Below are 22,406 nucleotides of genomic sequence, written 5' to 3' on the forward strand. Positions count from 1 at the left end.
TCCCTCAGCAGCTCCTCATAAGACTTGTGCTCTAGACCCTTCACCAGCTTCATTGCCCTTCTCTGGACACGCTCCAGCACCTCAATGTCCTTCTTGTAGTGAGGGGACCAAAACTGGACACAGTATTCCAGGTGCGGCCTCACCAGTGCTGAGTACAGGGGGACAATCACCTCCCTGCTCCTGCTGGCTACACTATTCCTCATACAAGCCAGGATGCTGTTGGCCTTCTTGGCCACCTGGGCACACTGCTGGCTCATGTTCAGCCAGCTGTCAACCAGCACCCCCAAGTCTTTTCCGCCAGGCAGCTTTCCTGCAACTCTTCCCCAAGCCTATAGCGTTGCATGGGGTTATTGTGACCCAAGTGCAGGACCCGGCACTTGGCCTTGTTAAACCTCATGCAGTTGGCCTCGGCCCATCAATCCAGCCTGTCCAGGTCCCTCTGCAGGGCCATCCTACTCTCCAGCAGATTGACACTCACGCCCAGTTTGCTGTCATCTGCACACTTACTGAGGGCACACTCAATCCCCTCATCCAGATCATCGATAAAGATATGAAACAAGGCTGGCCCCAAAACAGAGCCCTGGGGAACACCGCTTGTGACCGGCCACCAACTGGACTTAACTCCATTTACCACTACTCTCTCGGCTTGGCTCCCCAACCAGTTTTCTAGCCAGTGAAGACTACACCCATCCAAGCCATGAGCTGCCAGCATCCTAAGGAGAATGTTATGGGAGACGGTGTCAGAGGCTTTGCCTCCTAGCTCCAAAGAGAAACTCAGGCAGTGGTCTGATCGTCCTCCCAGGAGAACACCTGGCAGCTGTGGTCACCACTCGCCTGAAAGCCGCTGCCAGAAAGAATGCAGTGACCCAGACGGAGCTCCCACACAAACATGCAGCCGTCCAGGTCGCTGGATGCAGGGAGTGCCTGAGCCTGTCGCTTGTACCACAGGGCAGTGGAGACAGCAAATGTCTTCAGTGTGATCAGGGAGATGATTTCCTCAGCCTAGTGGCAGAGCTGAAGGAGGAGGTGGAAAGGCTGAGGAGTATCAGGGAGTGCGAGAGGGAGATAGACTGGTGGAGCCTCACCCTCCCGTCCCCAGGGCCAGGGTAGCAGGCAGAGGCCCCACAAGGAGCAGAGGATCCCCTGCCCTCTTGCCGGCAAGCAGAGGGAGGGGACCTAGGAGACGGGGGGGAATGGAAACAGGTCCCTGCCCGGGGAGGCAGGTGATTCCCCTCCCAGCCTCCCTCACCTTCCCAGTTGCCCTTACGCAACAGATATGGGGCCAGGCAAGTGGAGAGGTAGGTGAAAGTGAAGGTCCATCCAGGGGGTTGCCTAGGGCGAATCAGTCAGCCCCCCGCATTACGACTGCCCCTGTTAAGAAAAAAAGGACGGTAATTGTGGTAAGTAATTCCTTCCTGCGGGGAACTGAGGGCCCAATCTGCCATCCAGACCCATCCCACAGGGAAGTCTGCTGGCTCCCTTGAGCCCGGATTAGGGACATTACTAAGAAACTCCCCAATCTGGTAAGACCCTCTGATTATTACCCATTGCTGGTTGTACAGGTTGGCAGTGACGAGGTTGCAGAGAGAAGTCCTAAAGCAATCAAAAGGGAATTCAGGGCACTGGGGCAATTGGTTGCAAGATGGGGAGAGCAGGCAGTGTTTTCCTCAACCCCATCAGTGGCAGGGAAGAATGCTGAAAGGAACAGGAAAACTCACCTGATTAACAGGTGGCTCAGAGGCTGGTGCCACCAGTGGAATTTTGGTTTTTTGATCATGGGGAGGTTTACACGGCACCGGGCCTGCTGGTGACAGCTGGAGTTCAGCTGTCTCCAAGGAGGAAAAGGATTCTCACCCATGAGTTGGTGGGACTCATTGAGAGGGCTTTAAACTAGGTTTGAAGTGGAGAGGGGATATAACCAGGCTTGCTAGTGAGGAGCCCAGGGGCAGCATGGCAACATTGGGGGCGAAATCGATAGCCCAGCTCAAGTGCATCTACACCAATGCACGCAGCATGGGCAACAAACAGGAGGAGCTGGAAGCCCTTGTGCAGCAGGATGGCTATGACATAGTCACCATCCCAGAAACACGGTGGGATGACTCTCATGACTGGAGTGCTGCACTGGATGGCTATAAGCTCTTCAGAAGGGATAGGCAGGGAAGGAGAGGCGGTGGTGTGGCTCTTGTTGTTAGGGAGTGTTTTGACTGTATAGAGCTCAACAGTGGTGATGATAAGGTCAAGTGCTTATGGGTAAGGATGAGGGGGAAGGCCAGCAAGGCAGACATCCAGTTGGGAGTGTGCTATAGACCACCCAACCAAGATGTAGAGATAGATGAAGTGTTCTACAAAGCGGCTGGCAGAAGTCTCGCAATTGCCAGTCCTTGTTCTTGTTGGGGACTTCAACCTGCCAGACATCTGCTGGAAATACAACACAGCAGAGAGGCAACAGTCTCAAAAGTTTCTAGAGTGTGTGGAGGATAACTTCCTGATGCAGCTGGTAAGTGAGCCTACCAGGGGAGGTGCCTTGCTTGACCTGCTGTTTACAAACAGAGTAGGACTCGTGGGAGATGTCATGGTCGAAGGCCATCTTGGGCTTAGCAACCATGATATGTCAGAGTTTTCGATTCTTGGTGACATAAAGAGGAGGGGCAGCAAAACCATTACCATGGACTTCGGGAGGGCAGTCTTTGGCCTGTTCAGGACACTGGTTGGGAAAGTCCCTTGGGAGGCAATCCTGAAGGGCAAAGGGCTCCAGGAAGGCTGGGCCTTCTTCAGGAAGGAAGTCTTAAGGGCGCAGGAGTGGGCTGTCCCCATGTGCCATAAGAGCAGCCGGCAGGGAAGACAACCAGCCTGGCTGAACAGGAAGCTGTTGCTGGGACTCAGGGAAAAAAGGAGAGTCTACTGCCTTTGGAAGAAGGGGCAGGCAACTCAGGAAGAGTACAGGGATCTTGTTAGGTCACGCAGGGAGGAAATTAGAAAAGCAAAAGCCCAGCTAGAACTCAGTCTGGCCACCACTGTAAAAGATAATAAAAAATGCTTTTATAAGTACATCAACAATAAAAGAAGAGCCAAAGAGAATCTCCATCCTTTGCTGGATGTGGGGGGGAACATTGTCACTAAGGATGAGGAAAAAGCTGAGGTACTTAACGCCTTCTTTGCCTCTGTGTTCAACAGCCAGACCGGTCGTCTCCAGGGTACTCAGCCCCCTGAGCTGCAAGACAGGGACAGGGAGCAGAATGGAGCTCTCATTATCCAGGATGAAGCAGTTAATGACCTGCTATGCCACCTGGATGCTCACAAGTCTTTGGGGACAGATGGGATCCACTGAGAGTATTGAGGGAGCTGGCAGAGGAGCTTACCAAGCCACCCTCCATCATAGAATCATAGAATGCTTTAGGTTGGAAGGGACCTTGAGAGATCATCGAGCCCAACCCCCCTGCAGTAAGCAGGGATTGAACCTGTGAGCTTGGTGTTATTAGCACCGTGCTCTAACCAACTGAGCTAACCCGGCTGGTCATCTATCAGCAGTCCTGGTTAATGGGGGAGGTCCCAGACGACTGGAGGCTTGTCAATGTGACACCCATCTACAAGAAGGGCCAGGAGGATCTGAGGAACTACAGGCCTGTCAGCCTGACCTCGTCTCTGGGAAGATTATGGAGCAGTTCATCTTGAGTGCACTCAACAGGCACATGCAGGTCAATCAGGGGATCGGGCCCAGCCAGCATGGGTTCATGAAAGGCAGGTCCTGCTTGACCAACCTGATTTTCTTCTATGACCTGGTGACCCACCTGGTGGATGAAGGAAAGGCTGTGTGTGTCATCTACCATATGTTTTCTTTTACCAAGCTACAATTGTAGTAAAAATTTTTAGAGGAAATTATGGACATAAGGTAAAGGTCATGTGATATATGCTAGCACTGAGAACTATTGCTTCTAGTTCACTGCAGCAGTATAACAAATCCTCAGGTAATTACAACGGCCAAGCCCTGGATCATGGGATGTCACTCAGTTGCTCTGCAGTCCAGAGCAGAAGGCATCTTCTATGAATGTTTTAGTAAATCAAAAATATTGGCCAAGTTGCAAAATTCAGTGCATCATGGTTCTAGTCATGCAGTGAGAACAAGAAGGGCATCTACACTTTCTGAGAAAAACATCCTAATTTATCAAAAGGATCAAGTCACTGCCCACCACAGATAAGCTGTTAACTTTAGAGAATAAAACCTCCTTGCAGTCCAGTGAGGATGAGAAAGATGTTTTCAAATGAGTAGGAGGTGTTATAAAACTCTTGACACTTTGGAAAGTACATTAAGAGTCCAGATATATAAAGCTTACCTAAGTAATGTTCTGTCTCCTCAACAGAGGGGAAAAAGCAGCAATGGGAAATGTAGCATATAATAACAAGGAAAAAGGCAGATGTATGAATGCAGCAGCTCCCATTGACAAAGTGGATACAGCAGAGCATAAATGTCTTCCAAATCCAAAATAAAGACATGCTGTGGGGAAAGACCTCAAAGCGAAAGGACATTACAACAGGGATATGTACCAAAGATCGACTTTCAACATGCAGCCTAGGGCAGTTTTCTTTATGTCGTATCAGCACAGACAGACAATTGGCAATACAGCCTGTGCAGGCTTACTTTGCAACACCAGTCTCTACCTGTGGAATCAGAATGCTCTTTCCACCTAAAAAAACCGCCTACAGTATAGTCTTCTCTATACATAACGGGGCAGAGGTGATTCACATACATACTTGCACCTTCCCCAACAGCATGGGACTCACACTTCAAGTCACTGAATGGTGTTTGGGGCTCCAACGACTTCAGTGCAGCAGGCAGATCTACTCTGACCAGTGAATGTGTGGTGCAATAACATTGCAGTTACACCACCGCAATTTTTCAGGACAGGAAGATAATGAATTGAGCATTGATAGTGCCTTACTTCAGCCCAGGGAGGCCGTGCTCTCTAGGCTGCATCTATGGTCTGTACAAAGAGACAAGCTGCTCCAGGGCACAATGAAGAGCAGTTAAACTAGATCTCTCTTCTGAACTACCTCGTATGTGAATCCAGCTCTTGTTGATAACTGTAGGGAGTCTTTGTTAATAAACCCAGAAGAGTCTTTTTTGTGGGTCTTCTCTTGTTTAGTCCATCCACAAGAGGAAGCATACATACTTACGTCTCAATGCAGTTTATCCAGGTCACTTACTAGGACAAAATGGTATCCCAGTTAAAAAGTCATACAAGTAACAAACAGAAATCTAAACTTTACAGTAGGATACAATATCAAAATGAAACGAGCAAAAAAAGTAAAACCTAGCAGGCTTTAGGATCCTACTTTTCTGTCATCTGTGGATAATTGGCTTTAACTGATTTCAGATAAATGCTACACGTATGTCCATCTTCAGACTTCTTACACAAATATCTTTGAAAATAACAATGCATCAAGGTACCACTGCACTTTACCTCTTCCCATCTCTCTGAATAAGTATGTGCATCTTCAATTTGAACTACAGCTGAAGATCATGAACATTTCATCTGTACTGAGTGAAGTGCCTTTAGGACTGTCAAAAAAAATATTTATTTTACCTGTCAGGTCCTCCAACATTTCTGTCAGTTCCTCTGCTTCCCACTGGTTTGCATAAGCCTTCAAAAGTTGTTGATTTCTGCAAGCTAAACAGGCTGGCAATACAGCATAGATGAAAATCATTGAGTATGGAAGATTAAATCACTGCAGTAAAACAGACTGATTGGGAACCATACTTAAGCAGTCATCAATATAACAAACCATTCAACAACACAAAATCTTGGTAGATGTACCCAAATTCTGATGACAGTTTAAAAATAATTACAGAGAAAACACATTGTGTTATGCTGTAAGTTATAAATCTCTTTAATAAAAAAACACTCCACAAATTCTGCATCATCCTAGTAACAGTCTAATTCCCAATTTGTCCTATTGTAAATGACTATAGAGAAAAACAGAGAACAAAGGCTCATGCATTGCAAGTTTCCATACCAGATGAGCTTACTTTCCAAATGTAGCACATTCATGCGGTTTTTTTCTGTTTGTTTCTCTTGTTCTTGTTGATGTTTTCTAGCTTGTTGGAGCAATATCTAAAAGTTTGCAAGAAATACCAAGGAACAAAGGAAATGCAATCAAAACTTCAACAGTAACACCATATTTGATACAAACAGACACTAATGAGAATCTTCAAATTGGCTTCTTTGGAAGAAAGAACTCAACTTGCATATTTCAAATAAAGTTCATGTAAGATCTTTGGATCTTGGAAAATGCTAATACCAATGACATTATGCAGATTTGCTTCCAGGTTTTTATTTTGCTTTATGGTTCATGACAAATTCACTGTTTTCAAACAGGACAGTTAGAGGCCCAGGTTTATTATGCTTTTGTAGAGTTAGAGTTGATGCTAACATTCACCCTGAATTCAAACTATGACATTAAACTTCTCACAGGTTGATTCAAATAAGCAAGACAACAAGCAGAAGTTCATGACTGAAGGAAAGGTGGAGATGAGAAGTTAACTGAAAAACATCGGTTTTTGCAAGACAGATAGCATATATTATTTAACCTGAAATATAAGATATGTTATTTATACTTGAGAATGAAATGAACGTTTTGATCCTCCTCATCGTGCTCTACAAGATAGAGATCTGTAAAAATCCTTTTCATTCTGAAACCACTTTACTGGTCTGATCTTTTTTTTGTCTTAACTTTTTCAAATATTAAAAGATTTACATACACCTAATTAAGACGCTTTCTGAGACTTGGAAAAACTTGAGTGCAGAGGATGTAGTGGAAGCCTTTTTAGGTTGCTGTGTTGTAAAAGATCAATTACAATAAATAAAAGTGTGATGAATATTTAATGCTTTTCTTTAAGATAAATGCGTTTAACTTTTCTTTGTGTTTTAGTGCAGAAGAGCTCTACCAAAACGCAGAGGTTAGTCTAGCTAATGATATCATTTAGGGTATCAAAACCCCTTGCTTCTACTGTGTTTTGAACACATTAAGAAGCTTGAAAGTGCTACAGCACTAGTATTACATCAGATAACAAGCTATCGATCAGATCATTAAAACACGCAGTCAAGCAAAAAAGTGCAAGGAATGCACATGAGAGCAGATGGGTAAAACAAACTGAACACTATGTAATGAAAATGACTCAGTGAATAATGTTAGAGAAAAAATAACTTCAGCTTCACGAGAAATTTAAAAACTAAATTTAAAAAAAATTGTTAATTTGTTCTCTTGTTAACATTTAAAAAAAATAAAAGTAGAATCAGTTAGTAAGTTTAGCAATACCTATAAGAAAGAGGTAAGAGGGAGATCTTAAATCAATTTTTAGCCTGTTTACCATACAGAAGGATAACTCTGTCAGGTAAGAGGCAAGGATATTAAGAAAAGACAAGAAGATTAAAATCACAGAAGTAAACTTACAGGCCAGAAATCTACTGCTGGAAGTTGTAAATCCAACAATACTACAATTCATGGAGAAGCAGAAGGAGGCTTTGACACCTTATGATCTCCCCCAGTTGCCATACATACATCAGGAAACACCCAACAGAAATTGTTTCCTTCCCCAGTATTGATTTTATATATAAAACCACCTCAGGAGCTGGCAGGGACTCAGAAAACAGACTAACTTTCTCTAGAGAGGTAAAAACACATGCCGTGTTATCATTCAGTATAAACTGCTTTTCCTTTTTTGAGTTTGACTCTCCAACCCTTTGTACTGATTTTTACATGATGGATTTTGACTGTTCACTTACACTGATGTGCACGAGAGGGGTCTCTGAGATATGACAGATTAAGAGATTTCAGCAGCTGGCAGATTATATCACATATTACTTTCTCAAAAAGGGCAACGAAGCTGGTGAAGGGTCTGGAGCACAAGTCTTATGAGGAGCTGCTGAGGGAACTGGGGTTGTTTAGCCTGGAGAAGAGGAGGCTGAGGGGAGACCTTATCGCTCTCTACAACTACCTGAAAGGAGGTTGTAGTGAGGTGGGTGTTGGTCTCTTCTCCCAAGTAGTTAGTGATAGGATGAGAGGAAGTGGGCTCAAGCTGCACCAGGGGAGGTTTAGATTGGGTATTAGGAAAAATTTCTTCATGGAAAGGGTGGTCAAGCATTGGAACAGGCTGCCCAGAGAGGTGGTGGAGTCACCATCCCTGGAAGTGTTCAAAAAATGGGTAGGCGTGGCCCTTTGGGACATGGTTTAGTGGGCATGGTGGTTTTGGGTTGATGGTTGGACTGATGATCTTAGAGGTCCTTTCCAATCTTAATGATTCCTAGTTTTTACTTTCATTATAAATAATGCAGCCACCAAGCCAGGAAACATGAAATTGCTACTCTGCCCTTAATTGGTTTAGTGGTGGACTTGGTAATGTTAGGTTAATGGTTGGACTGGATGATCTTAAAGGTCTTTTCCAACCTAAACGATTCTATGATTCTATGATTTTATGAAAAGAAACAAGCCGAACAAAAAAAGCAGCAGAACAGAGCAAAATGTTTGCAGTCAGACAGAAGAAAACAGAATAGAGAATTCTGATTTCCATTTATATTCTGAGAATATAACTGCATGACAAAAAGTTAGAGGGACCATAAATCAGTTAAATTGCCTGCTTTCCAGACTCCATGGCTTCATCATTGAGAAAAACAAGGCAGGCTTTACGTCCCAAATAACAACATCTCATCCCGTGATCTCCAGGTGATGACCTTGACAGGCAATCCTTGCTGTAAAGCTGTGGAGGAGTGTCACAGAAGCCCCTTTTTCTTGTGTCCATCAGGAGGTCTACGTTTGGCTCCTGACCAGCCCACAGTGTTTCTGTTTGACAGTTCTCAGGACAGTTAGGTCCAGATTAATCCTTCATAACTTCAGGCATCTCACTGCAGGGCTTAAATTAAGGCTCTTGCTGCCAGCCACCAGCTCCTGCTGCGGAGAAAGAGCAAAGAGACGCATTCCCTGAAGATGATGCTGGCCCACAGAGGGCTGAGTCACCCTGCAGAACATCTCTGTTATTTCCACAGTGAGGATGAAATGCTGTCATTGCTTTCCAGCAGCTAATTTTAGCAACTCACAGTTCACTGAAGTTTGATGGCTCAGCTGAGTAAAATTACGCAGCATGAATGAAGGTCTCTTTCCCCCATATTATTTTCCCATTGGTACCAGGAGAAAAAGTTATAGTGGGATGAAAAATGAAATTCAGACTTGTTGACAATAAATTTCTTCCATCTTCCAATATCATCTTTCTGTAATTAACAACAGCTACCAATGAATCCGTATTTACCAGAAACTGTGTACACAATCACCAGCACAAGTTCAGCTTCCTTATGCACTCTCATGGTTTAAACTATGGGTTTTGCCACTATTTTAAATTATCATTATTTGAAAATTTATTTTATTTCAAGTATTGCTTCTATAATAGGGTCACAAGAGATACCTAAGTCTCATGGAGGATAAAAGCTGCTGGTTTAAAATTTTTTTTAAAAGCTGGTTTTTTTTTTTTTTGAGAGAAAAAAAAAAGGAGAGTAAATTAAAATGCTTATTTAGAAAAAAAAGATTATCTTAAAATAAAATCAAGCAGTGCATGCAAATTTCATGTAGTATTTTGCAGTCTGTTCAAGCCAAATATTAGGCAGTAGTTTTCTAGGAGGCATGCAGCTACTTTTTAAATAAAATACACAACCAGTTATTTTTACATCAAAGGTGAAATGCAGTTCCTGCCTTGCAATCAGCAGTTTGAGGAAAGGTATTTTATTAAAACAAAACAAACAAAAAAAAAGAAAAAAACCCTTGTGTATCTTTTCTTCTTTTGGCTTCAGGTATCAACATTTTAAATCTTTTTTCAAGACCATGTACTAGATTTGGCTGCTAGGCCACAATTTAATTTACTCCTTGGATGCAGCCCAATCATTCAAACTTTCAGTAAAATATTAAAAAAAAATGCCATGTTAAACTTCCACTTAAAACCTCATGGGAGAGTACGAAATGCAGCTTTGTTAATAAAATACAGCAATTTCAAGCAAAGAGTGTGAATCTCATTTTTTACAGAGGATCTATAAAATCATCAACCTTTTTGTCTTGTCTACTTGTAAGGTAAGCTTACCTGGAAGAAGATGGGATTTTACAATAGATTGTTGCAATGAATAGCTCCAACCCCCCCCCCCCCCTCCTCGTTTTTGTACATAGGTAAGCATTTATAACCATATATCCGCCAGTCAGGGGCCTGGAGGTGGCAGCAATGGGCATGTTTAGATGGCTGACAGATCAGGCCACATGTCAAGCTCTACAAGAAGACTGCATGCATTCGTTAACAACATGCTTATTGCTGACGGTCTGTGCCCACACCTTCTCACCATTTTTCACTACACAGACCAGCTACTAGTCTTCCAACTTGCATCCTCAGCTGGCTGTGAGGGCACAAACCAGTGAGCACCACTGTCGGCGGTCCTCGGTGGCCTTGGCTGCGGGGCCAACGGCATGGCAGTCGAGGTGTTCAGGCTTAAGAGCTCCTTGGTGAGAGAAGGGACAGTTTCTTTCTGCGTCATCTTGCCTTGCTTTTACTTGCTGTCTTTTACTCCTGGGCCCCTTCACTCCCAAAAGGGTTCTCATCTGCTCCCAATAATGTTTATCTTGTTTTGGGTTTTGTCACCCTCCTTTTGTATTTAGCTGTATGCCCTGCCTATTTGTGGTCCCTCGCGCTTGTGTTGTTCTTTATCATGCAACTTCTATCACTTGGGAGCTTCCCAAAATCTGCTCTATATGCCCTAGTTCACACCTTCTTCACTTACTTATTTAAAATGCTTATACATTTTGTTGCCTATGTCATGATAGTGTTGCAAAGTACTTACATACTGCTGCTGGTCACACAGTATTTGTATGCTTATATTTGGGTTCAAAGCCATATGGACAGTGCTTTTATGGGTTCAGATTCTATCTTGATTATTGGACTTTTGATGGGTCACATGCGTTTTGCTATGGGATCCAGGATTCTTGGCTAGGGACTCAATTTTTCAATGATCTTGTGTATTCCTCTACCTGAAAGAGACTTTAGTGAAGTAACTGATGGCTTCACACAGACTCTCTTTGCAGAAGGAGAAGAGAGGTCACACAGATGTATGGTACCTCCAGTTTGTACCCCTGTGCCACCATGCAAGGCAAGACAAGACAAGTGGTCTTGTTTCAGAATATATCTTTATAGAAAGGAAAACCAATGAAGATTACTTTTGAGCCACCACAGAGAAAGTGTTTTTTTCCCACTGGAAAACGTAGATTCCTTTAAACTAACTTGCTGAAAGAATATATCAGCTTCAGCAAAGGTCTAGGAAAGCATCCTTGGTGAATGAGAGACAAGTAGCAGTTTATCTCAATGGGTAGGAATTTCTCAAGGTGTGGTCAAAGTTCTGAATGCTGCTTTGTCTAAAATGAAAGTAGGGATTTGCACCTACATCTTCCAGAATACAGATCCTGACCACCAACACTGGCTATTCAGTAGTCATCTACCTTTGCTCACTTCCATAGTCAGTTTCTGTTTTTCATGGGTACAGCTTTTCTCTCTTGTGTACCAGCTTCTCACATGTACTGTTACACTGCCACATGTTTTCTATCCTAAACTAGGAGAAGCTTCAGACTTGGAGAGTTATTCACCTCTACAGTTATTTCCTTTCTACAAAATAAAACCAGATCTTTAGATACAACTTTGTAAGTTCCCTATCAAAGTGGATAGAATCTAGAAGATTACATGATATTGCTAACACGGCCCAGTCATTTCCCAGGCTTGTCTTAAGTAAGACCAAAAACTGAAGCCAAACCAAACCAAACAGAACTATCATCAGCTCAACTCATAATTGTATGTCAGTTTGTATTAACATTCAAATCTCTCCCAGATAGGTATTGTATATACCCATGATGAAAACAGAAGGTTTTACCTACCTCAAATTTCCCTAAAATGCATGTAAAATCTATAAGACATGTTCATTGCATTGGACACATGCTTAGAGACAGACAGTGAAAAGCTGAATTCTGTTCTCAGTTCTGCCATTGTTGAGCTGTTGGTAACATGGAGAAAGTCTGTTGTTTGCAAATGACCATTTCTTATCCTTCATAGGACAAAAACTCTCAAAATTATGATCTACGCCTTCCACTCCTAAGGAATGCCAGCACAGCACAGTGGAGGTGTCATCCCACTGGTGCTGCTTTTAGTCTAGCTACTTTGGGTAACAACAGCCAAGCGGAGGTAGCCTTGGCAGTGGCCACCAGCACAGCCCACCACCACCTCCTCTCCCCTCCTCCTTACTCTTGAAGCCAAGAAGCCACACAGGGAGCTTGGTCTGACCCAGATCTGGGAAAGAGGGGAAGGTATAAAGGTGTAACAGGGCTGGATGGAGCAAGACAAGGCCAGACTGTGAAAAAAGGAGGAAACAGTGGTACCATCCCATATACCGCTGTAATGTTGGCATTGCTGAGCTTCGCGTTCCCTTAGAATTGAGATACAATTACATTACTCGTGTCTTGCCCAGTGCTAATCCTGCAAATAACTATAAAAAGTGGGAATAGGTCTTTATGCCAGCTGAGCTAGAAACATGAGAGAGGAGCTTTTGCTCCAATGAAACTGTGGTGAAACTATGAGCTGTATGAGCAAGCTTTGATCACTTGCCAAAAACATCTGCTTTCCAAGACAACATCATTCCTACTATTTGCAGAAGAGATATAGATCTTCCCATTACTGTAAGTAAACCTTTTTCTTCTGCCTCTGCTTCCAATCCTGGCCTGGCAGGCAGCTGGCAAAGCAGTCAGTGAGGCTGGGTATATAATCCTATTTTGTTTTACAAAGTCACACACTTTTAGAGAGTATTTTCAAGCACTTTGTTTAAGTTGTTCGATAACATGCTCAGATACCAGAACTGGAAATTATAAATCTAGGTTTAACAAGGCCAAGTGTCGGGTCCTGCACTTTGGGCACAACAACCCCATGTAATGCTACAGGCTTGGGGAAGAGTGGCTGGAAAGGTGCCTGGCTAAAAAGGACCTGGGGGTGTTGGTAGACAGCTGGCTGAACATGAGCCAGCAGTGTGCCCAGGTGGCCAAGAAGGCCAACAGCATCCTGGCTTGTGTCAGCAATAGTGTGGCCAGCAGGAGCAGGGAGGTGATTGTCCCTCTGTACTCGGTGCTGGTGAGGCCACACCTGGAATACTGTGTCCAGTTTTGGGCCCCTCAAGACAAGAAAGACATTGAGGTGCTGGAGCGTGTTCAGAGAAGGGCAACAAAGCTGGTGAAGGGTCTGGAGCACAGGGCTTATGAGGAGCTGCTGAGGGAACTGGGGCTGTTTATCCTGGAGAAGAGGAGGCTGAGGGGAGACCTTATCGCTCTCTACAACTACCTGAAAGGAGGTTGTAGCGAGATGGGTGTTGGTCTCTTCTCCCAAGTAGTTAGTGATAGGACGAGAGGAAATGGGCTTAAGCTGCATCAGGGGAGGTTTAGGTTGGAAATTAGGAAAAATTTCTTTACGGAAAGGGTAGTCAAGCATTGGAACAGGCTGCCCAGAGAAGTGCTGGAGTCACCATCTCCGGAAATGTTAAAAAATGGGTAGATGTGGCACTTGGGGACATGGTTTAGTCTAGTCTCCCCTTAATTGGCTTAGAGTAGACTTGGTAGTGTAGGTTAATGGTTGGACTGGATGATCTTAAAGGTCTTTTCCAACCTAAATGATTCTATGATTCTAAAATGATACAGTCTGCAGGCTGAGCCAGAGCACAGTCAGGCTACACATGACAATAAATAGAACAGTCTTACACTGCCTCTGAGGAAAACACCAGTAAAGAGGATCTCAAGAGATCATTTACAGTCCACCCCCCTGTAATGAAGCAGGATCAAACATGTCTAAAACATCACTGAAAGGTCTGGCTTCATAACAGCAGGGGGGGTGTGAGTAAGAGCCATTCCCGGGGGAGCACAGCTCAGTGCTCAGTGTCTATTTCTACTGCATGTTACGATCCGATTTGGATGAGAGGAGGGTCCCCTTGCATTCTAACTGGCCTCAGATAATTCTGGGAGGCTAGGGTTGGCTAGACCGACCTCTCATTTCAGGTTTGATCCCTTTGAGTGAGATTAAGACACAAATGAGGTCAGATGTCATACGGCCACCCATTTATTAACTGCTCGGGGAAGAGAGAAAAACAGCGATAGAGAAGGAAGGAAAACCAGAGAGGAAAATTAAGCAAGAGTTCAGGATAGGAAAGTGCAAACAGTCATTACCATGGATCTGCGGTGTCCTGGGGGTCCGTGCTTCTGGGGTCTTCGGTGGCAGGGGAATCACACCAGGGTCTTCGGTCATGAGTGATCACACGGGGGTCTGGGGTGGGGGTCTTTTATAGGCTGTGTGCCTGAGGCAACAACTTCACGCTTGCACAGAACTTCCTCGCATCCTGCTTGCCCAGGGCGACGGCACGTAGTCCGCGCCTCCGAGCCCCCCTATGCCCGGGGTCTCATGCACCAACCGCGTGCCCACGCCCACAGCCGATCGTCTGCTCCCAGCAGGCTGTCACCACGGCCTCGCCGCCGTCCTTGTTGCCATGTGAGTGGGTGACACCTCGCACAGTTTCCTGCAAGGTCCCGCCAGCTTCACGTGGGCAAGCTTTGAGACAAATGTCCAGCCATTTTGTCCCTCACACTGCAGCTGGGGACTGCTTGGCTGGTACAGCTCTGCCTGTCTCTCTGCATCACCCCTGGGCAATGTTCAGGAAATGCATGGCCCATATTCTCTCTGGTCTTGTACACACAGCTGTCAGCCTGAAGCAGTAAATCCCATCCTGACTTTCCTGCGCCTGTGTACGTGACCGTGCAAGGTGGTAGAGACGAGATTCATCTCACATGGTGTGAGGACTGCAAGGTCCGAAAGGATGGTGTGTTCTGCATGCATCAGAGTGCCAGCCACCCTTCAGACACTGGCAGCTGTGGCTCTGCTACAGCTCCATCCGTATTGGCGGGGGAAAAGTCACTAATCAGCACATGAGGTACTGGCTGCCACTGTGACTCTTCTCTGTGCTGGGCATGAAGCTGAATAGCAAGAGGGAGATGGGAAGAGTCAAGGTCAAACTCTGATATTTAATGTTTTTCAAATGACATACTGGAAGAAATTATTTTTAAAGACTCTGACTTCAGTTCTCCTTGTGCTTTCAGGTGCTTTTAAAGGAATCTCCTGAGCAGCAGAACAGCCTCTCTTTTCCTGAAAAATTAGGAATGCTAATATTTTAATAGAAACCAAAATGAGTCCCTTCTAGGCTGCCTGAAGGCTAAGAAATTAGCAATTGCATCATCTGCCACAGATGTGCAGGCAAAGTATTTATAGTATGATTAAATTCTCTGCTCCACCAGAGCCAAGATATGAATTCACGCAGACTTGTTTTACATCCTTGGATAAGTGGGTAGCAATTAAATGGGTCATTCAGCAACTGCAGCTCCTTTGTCAGGTGGAGCATGTGCTTGTGCTGTTTGGAGTGAGGTTCTCAAAGTCACTTTGGAGGCTTTCACAGCAAAAGACCAGTCCATTTCATGGGAATGGCACTCTTTGTCCCGTGAGAAGCTATGAAAACACTATCTCGTTCTTCCTGCAGACAGCTTAGTTCCTGGTGCTTGGTGGCAGAAGGCAAAATTTCACAGGATGGACATTTAGATCTGAAACTAAGAATATCAACACGTAACAATGAGAATTCTCAAATGTCAGAGCAGGCGAGGAAAACATCTGAGTGTTCAGTTTCTACATCTGGCGACACAGGATTCATATTTCTGACTCTCCTTACAGACTTTGTTGTAAGTGTTCTTAAAGAAAACCATCATGAAAATTAATTGTAGCCAGGTTCTTCTTCTTTCTGTTGCTAAATTGAAGAGATTCCTGTACTTTACAGAGGCACATCTACCTTCTCCAAGAGGAGGAGGACTGGAAGGACTGGAAGGACCTTCTCCAAAAACACCAGTGACATGAAGACAGTTGCCAGTAGGGATATGTTATGGCAAACAAATATACAGCAGATGTGACATGCCTATGCTATCAGTAGAAATAAAGCCAACATCAGGAAACAATCATTCACTTTTGTAACTTCTGTCTTCTATGTAGATGCCCACCATTATCGTAGAATCAAAACATTTCACAGTTCTGGCTGTATTCTTTAAGCTCAAAGGGAACACAGTTAGTGACATGGTAAGGACGGGACTTGTACTTCTTCACTGGCCTCAAGAGGCACTTAGCCAAGGCAGGTGTACAGACTTAAAGGATGCTCAGGAACACCAGTTATTCATTCCTTCCTTGCCTTTGTAGCAAGGAGTTTTGCTGTGGACAAGACCTGAGGTAGAAATATGCCTGTTCTATTGGGTGTGCTCAGAAAATCTGTAATTTGTAACACATGCTCAGACTAACTGGTTTTACTATAACTGGTGTACGTTTAAGCCATTTTTAGGGTAGATGAACACTTATTCCTAGGCTGCGTTCTTAGCTGAGTTACACCACTGCCATGAGTCGTCTGCCAGAAGCACAGGGCTGAGCAAACAAGCAGACAAAAAGAAATACTTCCAGAAGGGCACGCTGGTTGTCAGCTTCTTAACAGTGTCCTGTTTTTCTCCTTAAAAAGCTCCAAAGAGTAGATTACACCTGAAAGTCTCAGACTTCTGTATTGCTAATCCTTCTCACGTTCAAAAGAAAAAGAAACCTAAGAATATTTAGATGTGTGTAGTCCCCTGAAAAGATGAGCTTAAACGCACATGAACCAAATGAGATGTTTGGCTTCATAGTTCAGGTGTCGACAGCTATGGAAGGTGAGACGCTTGTAGCACTGAACGCCCTGCAGATCAGGTTAACTTCTCTTTGCAGTGCTCTGGACCTTTCTGGGGAGACACAACAGTGTCTTTTCTGTGTGTCCCCTTTTCCTTGGTGACAGTAGCTATGAATCACCAAAAGCAGAAAAGATTTCTAAACTTCTTTTCCTACCAATCAATTTTGAACCAACCTCAGAATAATTTTAACAGTCCTGGATCCATAGCAACTTATAAAGGACTTGCTCTAGTCACAAACCCAAAACCTATGGAGATAAATCTTGCCAAAATTTGGGACCATTTGGATAGGAGCTTGCAGCAATAATCTCATCTGTCACCCTCTTTTTCTCTCCTCCCTCATTATAGCTAAATAAATGTGTACTGAGCCTTTTCATTAGCTTGTTTACTATTATTTATCTGAGCATTGATATATGCTTCATTCTTTTGGCTGGGGATGAAAAGGAAGAGGCAAGTTGGTTATGTTTCTATGCTAGTCTACACATTTTATTGCTGCTATTGCTATTGCTGTTTGCCTGATGAAGAGAGTGATTCGCAGGCGTATTATGACTTAAGAAAAACACAAAAGCCATATAGTTGTAAAGCACATACCAATATAATTAAAACTGCATATAATTAAAACAATTGGCTGATAGCAAAGAGACATTAGGGCACTATAGGGTGCTCACACTGTACAGCTATTGTCCCTGGAGGATATGTGCAGTTAAAAGGTACCTTTTTGGCAGTGTACTCTCTTCAGACTGTGAAGTTCGTTCAGTTTAAAACCCATACATGTGATTAGCTCATATTAACCAGAACACTTTTCCAGAAACTTTTAAGAAGCAAACTTTGTCCTACCGCCTTCCAGCCACGTTTCTCTGCTGAAGTAGCACTATGACTGCTATGGCTGTGTAAGGAAATAAATGAGCTTTTGGACATACAAGATTTCCTTCAGGTCTGAAAACAATTAAGAAAGATCGTAATGTGAATGAAAGGGAAATTTGCGAAAAAGGATGCGCTCTACTTTTCTTAGAAAGGGCACAGTTAATGAAAACTGAAAGGTAAAATCTTCTAAAATGGAGAAAGGAAATGTTTGGGTTTTTTTAATTCCAGAAAGAACGATATTCATGGTAAGTCAATGTGGCAAATTATATTCATATCTTACCACACTTAATGAGATTAGAAGTGCCGTGAGAGGGTAAGCCAATGCAAAAACGCAGGTGACCCAGATCACCACTCTTGTTGACAGCCTTAGTAGGTACAGAAAATGAATCATAGTCCTGTAAGTCCTTACAGAAATGCGTCAGGGGCCCTCTTAATGCTTAATGCTGTCATGGCCTGGTCAAAATAAATAACCCTTAATTTTGTTGTGGTAAAAATTTTAGGCAAGAAACAAAATTAGAGTAATGGAACAGTTAGAGCAGAAGCCCATTTCACTCATTAGTAGATTATTTGAATGTTTCTCCTAGCAAAGAGGCATCCCAGCAAGTTTGAAAAGCCTAAACCCTTTTTGAAATCTAAATCAGGCACTTCTGGGGAAAATCAAGCCAAAAGATAGATAAGAATGAAAGAACTGCACTGCCTTCTCTCTTCCTACCATCCACCACCCACTGTGCACCAATGAACACCTACCTCAGTTTTGCCCAAAGAACTATGTCATTTACTCAGTACAAAAGGATATTTTCTCACATAATAAATATATGGACTTTCTCAAATGCCTGCTAGCAAGACCATCAATCAGTGCCAAAATATCACATGTGCTCCAATGAGTAAGTTTTTTATCATATACACCTGTCAAAATGATATCAAACAGCAGTACAGACATTGCAATACTGAACAGAAGTTGATAACAACTAACATCTTTCCTACAGGAAAGATGGGGAGAATCTTTTTAACAAGGCTGTTGTGACAGGACAAGGAATAATGGATTTAAACTAAAGAAGAACAGATTTAGACTAGACATAAGAAAGAAATTTTTTACAATGAGAGTGGTCAAGCACTGGAACAGGTTGCCCAGAGAGGTGGTAGAGGCCCCATCCCTGACAACACTCAAGGTCAGGTTGGATGGGGCTCTGAGCAACCTGATCTGGTTAAAGCTGTCCCTGCTCAGTGCAGGGGGGTTGGGCTAGATGACCTCTAAAGGTCCCTTCCAACCCAAAGCATTCTATGATTCTATGATTCTATGATAACTTGCTCCTATAGCACATGACATAGCCTTAGGAAAAAATGCATTAACATCTATGCATTTTAATCTTAATATGAACCTCTGAAAGGAAAGGCATTAACTCTTTTCAGCAAAAAAAAAAGGGAAAATGGAGGTAAGACCTGAATGGTACATGTGGAAATAGAAGGGAAAAAAGGGTCAGGAACTGCTGAGGGGTGGCAAGATCAAAAGTGAGCTGGATTGGCCCCCGGGAATTTTGTAAGGGGTAACACATGTGATTGGTGATTCAAAGGGGAACAACCAAAGCCAAACTACCTCATATTGGCCCCAAGCTAGAAACACAACAACAGCTACCACAGCTCAGAAGAACTGCTAAATTCGTGTCTGTAGTCACGTCTGAACATGTTGATATATATCCAGTAACTCCAGGAAAGCAGGCCATGTATTTCTTTCAGCTGCTGTTTTGACCCTGAAGAGGGAAATGGCCATTTCGTTGACAGCTGGGTCACAAAAGTCAAACTATTGTCCTTGTCCTGCATGTACCAATTTACTTTCCCTCTCTTCGAAAAATCCGCTACTTGCGTTGTGATCGTGGCTGTTTTCAGAGACCAGGAGCCTCCCACCACCACCAAACTGACACCCACAGGCAGCCCCAAGAGCAAGGGTCTCAGCCAGGCCTTGGCTGGTAAAACCCTAAGCCATTATAATTCCAGAATCAAACCCATTTGGAAGCCATTTAACAGCGCTGCTGTAACTAAAACGTAACTAAAATCTGCTAATCTTTCGCTTGGAGCTGGCACAGGCTGAAAGGAGCCACTGTAATCTTGTGTAGTCTTTGCGATACTGAGTGCATTCCAATGATGTTGGGCTAAACATAAAGAAGAAGAAAAAAAAGATAAAAGCAGTTGAGGCATAAGCTTAAGCAACTGGGACCTTTGAAACATCCTTGTTACAGCAAGGCTCATGGAGGTCTTCATAAACAAGGGGGCAGAGCAGGCTGAGCTTGCTAGGCACAGCAAGTTTGTGGGGCATCGCTGCTTTATCCTGTGCACCAGGAGTCAAGTCATGCTACCTGTTTTTTTACACATCAAATCTCCTACATATCTACCTGTTACAGGTCCAGATTCTGATCACATTTGCAAGCTCAGTGTTTCTCTGACAATCCAGGGAATAATTAAATACCTAAATGGCTTGTAGCACTACTTGTAGCACTCCCTGAGTGCAAGAGGTGCAAATCTTACAGACCGGCTGCTGGGGCAGGTGAGCTAGAAAACCTGTGAGGGGACATTTTTATTCTGTGTCTTGGTAGTCAGGAGGCTAAGAAGGATGTGAGCATCAGGGATGCCATTGCAACCTTTTTGCCCACACAGGAGATAAGTAATTTAAGTGTCTAAAACAGAGTGGTGAATTTCATTGAATTGAAAAATACCTGAAATAGGTGTCTTGGTGCTGCAGTAGATAAGCCACTTCAAACAATTTTTACAAGCAACTTCAAGGACATAGTGGGCCATGGCACTCTTTGCATTCTGCAGTGCAATTCTTCTAAATTCGGTGCTAGTGGGTTTTGTTGCTCTCGCTCCTCATCATTCAAGGGCAATTTTGGAAGTGAGAAATTTTGTGTTTTCATTCCTTCTCCTTAGTAAGACATTTTGAAACACAATATTACTTTCAGCTCCACAAATCAAATATTGTCTTCAGCAGAACCCATCTTTCCTTACCACTGTGTACATTATAACTACATTACTGAGTGGATGTGCCCAGCCAGCCAAGGTTACCAGGCAGAGGCGTCCTCAGGCAGGCACAGAAGGCAGCTCCCCATGCTCAGGGGAGGGTGCAGGACAAACAGCTCTCTGTGCTGGGACTGCAGTGCTCAGGTGAAGAAAAAACCATCACAGGCTAATAATTCCAAAGTTGCACAACACAAACTTCCTCTGTCAGCTGTTGTAAGGGTTTCAGTCATTAGAATTACCTTTTTCTTGAGGGCTGCAGGGACAGTCCAGCAACAGCAGCAACAGAAAAGGCAATTGAAATCCACTGTTCCGTTCATGAATTTTATGTCCAACAAGCCAAAGAAAGAAGATTGAATTGCACAGTCTGCTGCTGATCTGAAGAACTGTTCAGTTTTCTACATCCCTCTTAATTACCTGGCAGTCATGTTCAGATGCTGCACCAAATATGTTTCTGAAGACCATGAGTAATTGCAAACGCTTGTTGGGCGGAGCTCTTTTTGATCCTTTCCCATTTGAATATGTCTTCAATTCTTGAACCTCAGTTTAAAATATCCTAAAATGTGACGTTCTAAGGCACCCAAAGGGATTTGATGTAAAGTGTCTTAAGGCACAGGAAATAATGGTATTGGACGTTTAAGGTCCTAAGAGGGTATCCTGCCCTCTTTCCCCTTCTGCTGCCCCAGCTGCTTTGACAAATGATGTTCAAAAACCACTCCACTCATTCCTACAGCTCTGCTTCTGTCAAAAATGAAACAACTTCATTATTAACCTGTAAAGTGGAATATTTAGTTTCAAGTAAAGTGTTCCGTACTCCCTGAGTTGTTTTGTTTCCTTTTGTGACAAAAACAGAAATACAGCCTTCAATCTAGGAAGAATATTTTTTCAAATTTGTTTGAAGACTGCAAAAAGGGCAATATTTGCTTTGTCTTGGGGAGATCTGGAGCACCTGCTGGCAATAGAGAAACCAAAAAGTATGCAAAATTCAATATACAAAGGACTGGCTTACACATTCGTTATGAATTGAGATGTTGAAACACTTGGAGAAATTGAATAAAAGTTACATTTTCAAGATCTGTCATTCATTATGATATTAAGCAAGGTGTTGCATCCAGAGGGGTTTGGAAGGTAGCCAATTTATTGTTATAAGTCCGGTCGTGTTCAGTGCACTGAACTATCACGATTACGGATGCATAAATAACGTAAGCACCTTTCATCTAGTTGTGTTGCATGAACTACCACAGCCACACTTAAAGCGTCTTGTCACGTTCAGTGAGAACTATAATGGCTAGACCAATGAATCAAAGCAATTTATTAAAGCAACAGACACACAGGTTCTTTGGATTACCGGCAATAAATTCGCTGACTGCAAGGCACGTGCAAGTACCAAAAGCACGAATAATACAAATGCATCAAAAGATATAAAATGACTCTATATAGAGGTTTCTAAGTTTCCCGGTGAGGCACTTGGTATAACCAAGTGTTCAAATCTTACCCAAAGGCGTCCCGATGGGGGGGAAGAGAGGCTCAGCCCATTGACTGACCCCAGAAGTCAGAGTGGTACGCAATGGTACTTTCCCTAACATCCCCTCTCTCCTAGGCTAATTTATACTATTTTTTACCTTTCAGGTGGAGCTTGAGGGACTCTAGTCATACATACTTTTGTTACGATTGGTGTAAAACTTTCTCACATCGCTTTAAAG

Source organism: Pelecanus crispus, chromosome Z, assembly GCF_030463565.1.
Source record: "Pelecanus crispus isolate bPelCri1 chromosome Z, bPelCri1.pri, whole genome shotgun sequence".
In the NCBI taxonomy this organism is placed as follows: domain Eukaryota; kingdom Metazoa; phylum Chordata; class Aves; order Pelecaniformes; family Pelecanidae; genus Pelecanus; species Pelecanus crispus.